We start from the raw sequence: 9,094 nt of genomic DNA on the forward strand, positions 1-9,094 counted from the left end.
AGATCTCTGAGACGTTTCCTGATGAGCATTTATTTGCCATTCAGGAAGCACCATGGTTTGCCGATATTGTAAACTATAAAGTTGCAAGGTTCATACCCAAGGAGTACAACAGGATACAAAAGAAAAAATTAATTACTGATGCAAAGTACTACTTGTGGGATGAACCTTATCTCTTTAAGAGATGTGCAGACGGAATTATCCGTAGGTGTGTGCCTAGAGAAGAAGCACAGAGGATCCTGTGGCATTACCACGGATCTCAATATGGAGGCCATTTCGGAGGTGAGCGAACAGCCACCAAGGTCTTCCAATGTGGCTTCTATTGGCCCACACTCTATAAAGATTCCCGAGAGTTTATACGTAATTGTGACAGTTGCCAAAGAGCTGGTAATCTGCCTCATGGTTACGCCATGCCTCAACAAGGAATCTTGGAAATTGAGTTGTTTGACGTATGGGGAATTGACTTCATGGGACCTTTCCCACCATCATACTCAAACACTTATATTCTGGTGGCAGTTGACTATGTATCAAAATGGGTTGAGGCTATTGCCACACCCACCAATGATACTAAAACAGTGCTGAAGTTCCTCCAGAAACATATCTTTAGCAGGTTTGGTGTCCCTAAAGTACTAATCAGTGATGGGGGCACTCACTTCTGCAATAAATAGCTTTACTCTGCCATGGTTCGGTATGGAATTCGCCACAAGGTGGCCACTCCATATCATCCACAAACCAATGGGCAAGCTGAAGTCTCTAACAGAGAATTAAAGAGAATCCTGGAACGGACAGTAAATACCCGTAGAAAGGATTGGGCACAGAGCTTGGATGATGTTCTGTGGGCTTACAGGACAGCATTCAAGACCCCCATAGGGATATCTCCATACCAACTCGTGTATGGTAAGGCATGTCACCTGCCCGTGGAACTGGAACATAAGGCCTACTGGGCAACCAGATTCCTAAACTTTGATGCCAAATTAGCAGGAGAAAAATGATTGCTCCAGCTAAATGAGCTAGAGGAATTTAGATTCACAGCTTTCGAAAATGCCAAGCTTTATAAAGAAAAATAAAAAAAATGGCATGACAGAAAGCTGTCATCTAGAATCTTTGGGCCAGGACAGAAGGTCCTGTTGTTTAACTCTAGACTCAGGCTATTCCCCGGGAAACTGAAATCCTGGTGGAGGGGACCATACGTGATTACAAGTGTATCACCATATGGTTATGTGGAGCTTCAAGATATTGATTCTGATAAGAAGTTCATTGTCAATGGACAGAGAATCAAGCATTATCTTGAAGGCAACATTGAGCAAGAATGCTCAAGGCTGAAGCTAGATTAAAAGCTCAGCAAGGTCCAGCTAAAGACAATAAAGAAGCGCTTGCTGGGAGGCAACCCAGCCATGGGGCAACAATCCTCTAAGCATTTTGCCCTATTTCTATTTTTATTTTTATTTGTTTTTTGTTTATATAGAGTTCATTGACAACAAGGTAAATAATCATTTACAGAAGACCTCGGCACACAAAACAGAGAAAAAGAGCTCACTGGCAAGAAAACGCCAGTAAAAGTATATTTTGGGCGTTCAACGCCCAAAATGGGCATCCACTGGGCGTTGAACACCAGTAATGGTAGCAATCTGGGCGTTCAATGCCAGAAAGGGGCACCCACTGGGCGTTGAACGCCAGTAATGGCAGCAGCTGGGCGTTGAACGCCCAGGAGAGCAGCATTTGGGCGCTGAACGCCCAAAACAGGCAATGTTTGGGCGTTCAAACGCCAGGAAGGCAGGGAGGAGCCAAATTCATTTTTTTTCACACGTATTTCCATTCTAATTTCAAATTTTATGTTTCAATGCATGATTTTTACATGAACATGTTAAGAACCTTGATTTCTAAAATCCTTAATTTCTAAAAATCCCTCTTCCCAAATTCAATCCAACTCTTTTCAAATCTTTTCTGAAAACAAATCTATCTTTTTCACTTTAAAATCTTTTCAACTAATCCATATCTTTTTCAAACCCCCATATTATCTTTTTCAAAATTCAGATTTATCTTTTTCAAAAATCTATCATATCTCTTCAAAATTAAACTATATCTTCTATCTTATCTTTTTCAACTCAATCTTTTTATCTTATCTTTTCCAATTTTTCGAAAACCCACCCCCCATCCTTTTAAATTTGGGTTCGGCCTCCCTCCTCCTCTATCAACAATTGCACCTAGCTCTCCTTCTATCCCTCTCCTTTCTTTTCTTTTGCTTGAGGACAAGCAAACCTCTAAGTTTGGTGTGTTTATCCGAGATCACTAAGATCATGGCTCCTAAAGGAAAACAACCCACTCCAAGAGGCAAGAAAGAGAGCGTTCCAAAACCACTTTGGAATCAAGGGAAGTTCTTATCTAAAGAACATTCAGACCATTATCTTAAAATAATGGGTCTGAGATCAGTGATCCTGGAAGTTAGATTCGATCTGAAAGAAGATGAATATCCGGAGATCCAGGAGCAAATTCGAATCAGGAACTGGGAAGTCCTAGCTAATCCTGAAACGAAAGTAGGAAGGAACATGGTCCAGGAGTTCTATGCTAATATGTGGCAGACTGACAAGCAAAAACTATCTGGAACTACCTTCTATGAATTTCGGACCATGGTCAGAGGAAAGATTGTTCATACCACCCCTGACAAGATCAGAGAGATCTTAAAGCTACCTCAGCTAAAGGACGATCCAGACTCCTTCAACAGGAGGATGATGAGAGCAGACATTGACCTGGATAAGATTCTAGAGGACATATGTATCCCTGGAGCTAGGTGGACCACCAACACAAAGGGTGTCCCAAATCAACTCAAGAGAGAGGATCTCAAACCAGTCGCCAGAGGATGGCTAGACTTTATTGGGCGTTCTCTGTTGCCTACTAGCAACCGTTCTGAAGTCACAGTTAAAAGAGCAGTGATGATCCATTGCATCATGATGGGAAAGGAAGTGGAGGTTCATCAGCTGATTTCAGCTGAACTCTACAAAATTGCTAACAAAAATTCTAAAGAGGCCAGGTTGGCTTATCCAAGCGTGATTTCTCTGCTCTGCAAGGACGCTGGAGTAAGGATGGGAATAACTGAGTATGTCCCAATTGAGAAGCCAATCACCAAAGCATCAATGGAAAAACAACAAGCACAGGAGGATCCCATCAAGAAGAGAGCACAGGAATTCCTCCCAGAGATCCCTCAATCTGAATACTGGGAGTATCTTGAGACGTCTGTTACCAAGATACGGGAAGCTATGGAGCAAATAATAAAAGAACAGAAGAAACACAGTCAAATGCTGACCTATATGTTTAAAGAACAAGAGGAGCAAGGGCGTGACTTAAGGGAATTGAAGCGTCAAAAGTCTTCTCTTGCAGGACCAAGCACCCCTAGGATCAGGGGAACCCCCGTTCCCCCGGAATAAAGGTTGTTAATTTCCAATTTCTACCTTAACTCTGTGACAGTGTCCTTATAGAAGTTTACCTTAGGAGTCATATAGTAGTAATTAGTATCTATTTTGATTTTATCTCCTATTAAGCTATAGTTTATTTTTCTCATCATAAGCAAACATGAATAAAGTAGTAGATCTTTTGAATAAGAGGCAATAAAATTTTGAGTTTTAATAAGAGAAATTCTAATTAGTTAAATGTGGTGGCAATGTTTTTTTGTCTTCTGAATGAATGCTTGAACAGTGCATATGTCTTTTGAATTTGTTGTTTAAGACTGTTAAATATGTTGGCTCTTGAAAGAATGATGAACATGAGACATGTTATTGATAATCTAAAAAATCATAAAAATGATTCTTGAAGCAAGAAAAAGCAGCAAAGAACAAAGCTTGAAGAAAAAAAAAAGAGAGAAAAAGCAAGCAGAAAAAGCCAATAACCCTTAAAACCAAAAGGCAAGGGAAAATGAAAAGGATCCCAAGGCTTTGAGCATCAGTGGATAGGAGGGCCTAAAGGACTAAAATCCTGGTCTAAGCGGCTAAACCAAGCTGTCCCTAACCATGTGCTTGTGGCGTGAAGGTGTCAAGTGAAAACTTGAGACTGAGTGTTTAAAGTCAAGGTCCAAGGCAAAAAGAAGAGTGTGCTTAAGAACTCTGGACACCTCTAATTGGGGACTTTAGCAAAGCTGAGTCACAATCTGAAAAGGTTCACCCAGTTATGTGTCTGTGGCATTTATGTATCCGGTGGTAATACTGGAAAACAAAGTGCTTAGGGCCACGGCCAAGACTCATAAAGAAGCTGTGTTCAAGAATCATCACACTGAACTAAGAGAATCAATAACACTATCTGAATTCTGAGTTCCTATAGATGCCAATCACTCTGAGCTTCAATGGATAAAGTGAGATGCCAAAACTGTTCGGAAGCAAAAAGCAACTAGTCCCACTCATCTAATTTGAATCTGAGCATCACTCAAGAAAACTCTGAGATATTATTGCTTCTCAACCTGTTAGTCTTCTATTTTATTTGTCTGGTTGCTTGAGGACAAGCAACAGTTTAAGTTTGGTGTTGTGATGAGCGGATATTTTATACGCTTTTTGGGGTTAATTTCATATAGTTTTGAGTATGTTCTAGTTAGTTTTTAGTCTATTTTCATTAGTTTTTAGGAAACATTCATATTTCTGGACTTTACTATGAGTTGTGTGTTTTTCTGTAATTTCAGCTATTTTTCTGGCTGAAATTGAAGGAGCTGAGCAAAAATCTGATTCAGGCTGAAAAAGGACTGCTGATACTGTTGGATTCTGACCTCCCTGCACTCAAAGTGGATTTTCTGGAGCTACAGAACTCGAAATGGCATGCTTTCAATTGCGTTGGAAAGTAGACATCCAGGGCTTTCCCGCAATATATAATAGTCCATACTTTGCACAAGAATAGATGACGTAAACTGGCGTTTAACGCCAGTTCTCTGCCCAATTCTGGCGTCCAGCGCCAGAAAAGGATCAAAAGCTGGAGTTGAACGCCCAAACTGGCACAAAAACTGGCGTTCAACTCCACAAATAGCCTCTGCACGTGACTTGCTTAAATCTCAGCCCCAGCACACACCAAGTGGGCCCCAGAAGTGGATCTCTACATCACCCATCATAGTCTACTCATTTTTTGTAAACCTAGGCTACTAGTTTAGTATTTAAACAACTTTTAGAGACTTATTTTGTATCTCATGACATTTTAGATCTGAACTTTGTACTCTTTGAAGGCATGAGTCTCTAAACTCCATTGTTGGGGGTGAGGAGCTCTGCTGTGTCTCGATGGATTAATGCAAGTATTTCTGTTTTCTATTCAAACACGCTTGTTCCTATCTAAGATGTTCATTCGCGCTTAACTGTGATGAAGGTGATGATTCGTGACACTCATCACCATCCTCAACCCATGAACGTGTGCCTGACAACCACCTCCATTCTATATCAGACTGAATGAGTATCTCTTAGATTTCTTAATCAGAATCTTCGTGGTATAAGCTAGAATTGATGGCGGCATTCATGAGAATCTGGAAAGTCTAAACCTTGTCTGTGGCATTCCGAGTAGGATTCAAGGATTGAATGACTGTGACGTGCTTCAAACTCCTGAAGGCTGGGCGTTAGTGATGATGCCAAGGCATCTTAGGCTAGTTTCACTAGCATTTTTCTGTTAGTTTTAGTTGTTTTATGCATTTTCTTGAGCTTAAAGTAACCAAGAATGGTTAAATGAATAACAAAGCAATGAACCATCCAAACAGTATGATTTTGATGCAAATTCCATGAGTTTTTAGTTATATTACTTGAATGCTATGAATGGAAGATTTCTCATGAAATTTTGCAAGACTTTGATGCAATTGTTTGGATGATTTCAGGGAAGAAGAGGCTAGGCAAGGAAGCAACAAAATCAATAAAGGAAGCTTGAATATCACATGTGGAGTTTAAGTTCCAGTTTAAGCTTAAACTGGAACTTAAACTACCAAGCCATATAATGCTGGAAATGGCGTTTAAGTTCCAGTTTAAGCCTAAACTGGAGCTTAAACGCCAGAATCATGAAGGCTAAGAAATGCTGGAACTGGCGTTCAACCTCCAGTTTAACCTTAAACTGGAAGTTAAACGCCAGAATGAGAATTTCACCAAGGGAGCATTTCCACGTTTAAGCTCCAGTTTAACCTTAAACTGGAGCTTAAACGTGTTCGAAACAATTTCTCACCAGGAAGCATTTCCACGTTTAACCTCCAGTTTAACCTTAAACTGGAGGTTAAATGCCAGAAGTAAGAAAGGCACCAGGAGCATTTCCACATTTAAGCTCCAGTTTAAGGTTAAACTGGAGCTTAAACGTGTTCGACTATTTCTCTCCTCCAGGGTTGCTTTCTCATTTCCACGTTTAAGCTTCAGTTTAACCTTAAACTGAAGCTTAAACGTGTTCGACCCAATTGCTCCTCCAGGGTTGCTTTCTTCATTTCCACGTTTAAGCTTCAGTTTAACCTTAAACTGAAGCTTAAACGTGTTCGACATTTCACACTCCTGGGTTGCTTTCTTCCATTTCCACGTTTAAGTTTCAGTTTAACCTTAAACTGAAACTTAAACTTCAACTTAAACGCCACTTTTTGAAAGGGGTTTCTGGGCCAAATATATTGAAGTTTAAGTTAGCATTTGAGCACAAACATTAACTTAAACGTATTATGGTATGAAACCCAATTGAATATCATGGTTTATGGGATTGGGCCTGAAGAATTGATGAGTCTGGAGCTTCAATTTGTTGAGTCTTGTGTCATTACTTGTTTATCACTAAGTTTGCTCAATGAATGTTACAGAATTGGATCACTGCCTCATCAGGATTATGGACCATAAACCCAAAGCAAAAGGAAATCAGGGAAAGGCCTCAAAGCCCAAGAAACACATCAGAAGCTCAATTTAGAAAGTGTATAAATAGGATAGAATTTAAGTTAGTAGAAAACTTTTTTTACACGGAGAACTTTGGATCATTTTCTTTTAGTTTTGTAATTGAATTCAGAGCTATGACTCACTAAACCCCTTTCATTGGGTTAGGGAGCTCTATTGTAATTCAATGAATCAATAATAGTTTTATCTTCTTCTTCAATCTTTTCTCTTGAATTTTGTTAGAAAGCTTCTCGATCTAATTCCATTGGGTAGTTGTCTTGGGAAAGAAACTACCCATAATTGGAATCCTTCGGAACCTTGGGAAAGGAATGGAGGATTCATGCTAGAGAAGCTTTCTCACAGTGAATTGGATTGGGGTTTGGATGGATATTGTGACATGTAATCCTACCAAATTGTGGTTCATGAAACTGTGTGGTATAATCAGTGATCGAGTATCATCTCTTCTTATGAACATTTAAACCAAGGGATTGGGAATTTGTTTGTTTTTAGAGAGAATTGGTGAGCCAAGTGATTGGGATCCAATCATATAAGATTGCCAAGCAAAATTCAATGAATGCATTGGTTGAGGAAGGGATAAGAGTTGTTTTGATTCGGAGATCTCAATATCTCCTAACACCCAATGAACTCCTCATTCCTGATTTACCACTTTCTCTTTACATTCTGCAATTAAATTCATGCAATCACCCCATCCCTTTTAATTTCAGCAATTTAGCTTCTCGCTCTTTAATTCATGCAATTTTACATTCCGCAATTCTCATCTAAATCTTGATTCCGCTCAACTAGAACATACTTCTAATCCGAATTGCTCACTCAACCAATCCTTGTGGGATTCGACCTCACTCTATTGTGAGTTTTTACTTGACGATAACCGGTGCACTTGCCGGAAGGAATTTTGCCGATCGTGCAATTTCCTAAATCGTAGCATATCAAGTTTATGCACATCAAGTTTATGGCGCCGTTGCCGGGGATTGGTTTTCGATTGACAATTCTCAAATTGGAAGTTAACTAGATTGAGCATTTTTTTTTTGTTTTGATAATTTAGTTCAAGTTACTTGTTGAATTTTAACTTCTGCACTCTGTTACTTGCTTTTTTTCTTTATGCCTTTAAATTCAAGCAACTAACTCACTGACTCACTAACTATTTGAATTAATTCCTCAACTGCTCTAACCATACTCTTCCATTAACCAAGAGTATTTCACTTGTTTGTTGCCTGTGCTATGTTCTTGTATGACAGGTAGGAGAGGAGAGACATCAACTCCTCATTATACCGAACCAGAGCAGACCCTTCATAAACTTAGAAGGGAAGCAAGAGGGAAGAGAGTACTGGGAGATGAAGAATCTGAAGGAGAATCTGAGGACAATTTTGAGGAAGCTCTAGATCTCAACACGGATAGAGAAGTTCACAACCATGAGAGAGCTGATGGAAACAATGCCATTCCCGAGAGGAGGGTTCTTGGTTCATACATAAACCCAACCTCTGGGAATTGTGGTAGCAGCATTCAGAAACCACCCATTCAGGCCAACAATTTTGAACTCAAACCACAGCTAATATCACTTGTGGAGGATCATTGTTCATTTGGTGGGAGTGCTAATGAAGATCCAAACCAACATCTCACAAAATTCCTGAGAATTTGCGACACTGTAAAGTCCAATGGAGTCCAGGAAGATACCTATAAACTGCTCTTGTTCCCATTTTCACTTAGGGACAAGGTAGCTAAGTGGTTGGAATCATTCCCAAGGGGGAGCCTAACAACCTGGGATGAGGTGGAAAGCAAGTTTCTGGCACGTTTCTACCCCCCCACAAAAGGTCAATAGGCTTCGATCTGAGGTTCAGACTTTTAGACAACAAGATGGTGAAACTCTCTACGAGGCATGGGAGAGATTCAAGGATTTGACAAGGAAATGCCCACCAGACATGTTCCATGATTGGGTGCAATTGCATATTTTCTATGATGGACTTTCTTATGAATCAAGGAAGGCTGTAGACCATTCATCAGGGGGTTCATTGAACAGGAAAAAGACTGTGGAAGAAGCCATTGAAGTGATTGAGACAGTGGCTGAGAATGAGTACTACTATGCTTCAGAGAGACACAACAATAAGGGAGTCATGGAGCTGAACCATGTTGATACAATTTTAGCCCAAAACAAGGTGTTTGCCAAGCAACTAGCAGAGCTCACCAGGAAATTAGAAACAAAGCAAGTGGCTGCAATACACACACAAGAGCAAGAGGAAGTAAGCACT

General features: G+C 40.0%; 1 non-coding gene across 1 annotated transcript; it reads right to left on the reverse strand.

The window, feature by feature from the left end:
- Positions 1-8,665: 8,665 nt before the first annotated feature.
- On the reverse strand, positions 8,666-8,769 carry LOC112738580 (small nucleolar RNA R71). Its single transcript, XR_003169534.1, has one exon. It is a non-coding gene; the product is annotated as a small nucleolar RNA R71 (small nucleolar RNA).
- Between the last annotated feature and the right edge of the window lie 325 nt (positions 8,770-9,094).

The sequence above is a fragment of the Arachis hypogaea genome, chromosome 13 (assembly GCF_003086295.3).
Source record: "Arachis hypogaea cultivar Tifrunner chromosome 13, arahy.Tifrunner.gnm2.J5K5, whole genome shotgun sequence".
NCBI lineage: Eukaryota > Viridiplantae > Streptophyta > Magnoliopsida > Fabales > Fabaceae > Arachis > Arachis hypogaea.